General features: G+C 43.8%; 1 non-coding gene across 1 annotated transcript; it reads right to left on the bottom strand.

Moving 5' to 3' along the window:
• On the bottom strand, nucleotides 1-73 carry Trnaa-ggc (transfer RNA alanine (anticodon GGC)). The gene has a single exon. It is a non-coding gene; the product is annotated as a tRNA-Ala (tRNA).
• Between the last annotated feature and the right edge of the window lie 976 nt (nucleotides 74-1049).

Genomic DNA, 1049 nt, shown 5'->3' on the forward strand with positions numbered 1-1049 from the left:
TGGTGGTACTGGGGTTTGAACTCAGGGCCTCATGCTTGCCAGGCAGGTGCTCTACCACTTGAGCCATTCCATCAGCCCACTTGATTCTTCTGTAATGAATACATACTGCTTTTATCACTGCAAAAAGAAAATACTCAGAATATCTGAGTAAACAAAACAAGGAATCACTTGGGAGAACCACAGGCTCAAAAAACTTACAGACAATGGTTCAGCTAAATATTCCACTATGCCCTAGACTATTACTTAAGGCCCTCACTTTTTAGAGAAAAGAGTCTTAAGCTCTCCTATTGCCTTCTCAAATGGCCTCCTAACAAAGCATTTGAAGTAACCTTCCCTCAGTCCAGCTGGACCCTTACAAAACCCACACGGTACTCATCCATGTCATTCCTGCTTTCACCCTTTGCCCATTCTGTTCCTGCTCCAGGATTGCCCCCTTGTATCTAACCTGTCCAAAACCAGTTTGGTCTTCTCTGGTGACTCTAGGTCTCTTTCGATTGAGGGGATGGGGTGCCTACCTAATTAGAAGGAGACCCCCAGAGATTGTAGAATAGCACAGAGACCTGGCACCTGTCAGAGCAGAGTGTGAATGGAGAAGTGCTTGTGGATGAACCTAAGTTAAGATGCTCCCTAAAGACTCCCAGAAACATTATGGAGGAATGAGACTCCTTGTAGGGAGTCAGAGGGGAAATCTGTTCACATTTTCCAGATATGTAGTTCACCAGTGTTCTACCTTGACTCCAGACAAGATTTAGACATTAGATTTCCAAAAAAAGGCGAGTTTGCAAATATAGAAGCATTTGAACAGCACCATAAAATTCATCTGCAAATATAGAAATTTAGGCCCATATTGCTCTCCTGACAAATGGAAAGAAATGCTCCCCCCACAGGAGTGTTTGTTTCCTAGTCAACCAAGCAAAGGGCTCCTCAATTACCAGGTGCTTATGTGCTTGTCTTTAAATCCTGGAGAACAGTAAATTGAGTTGGGTCCCCAAACTAAAGAAGGAACAGACTGTGCAGAAAAGAGAACAGTGATGGGTGATTTGGTGCCT

Source organism: Castor canadensis, chromosome 16 (assembly GCF_047511655.1).
Source record: "Castor canadensis chromosome 16, mCasCan1.hap1v2, whole genome shotgun sequence".
In the NCBI taxonomy this organism is placed as follows: Eukaryota; Metazoa; Chordata; class Mammalia; order Rodentia; family Castoridae; genus Castor; species Castor canadensis.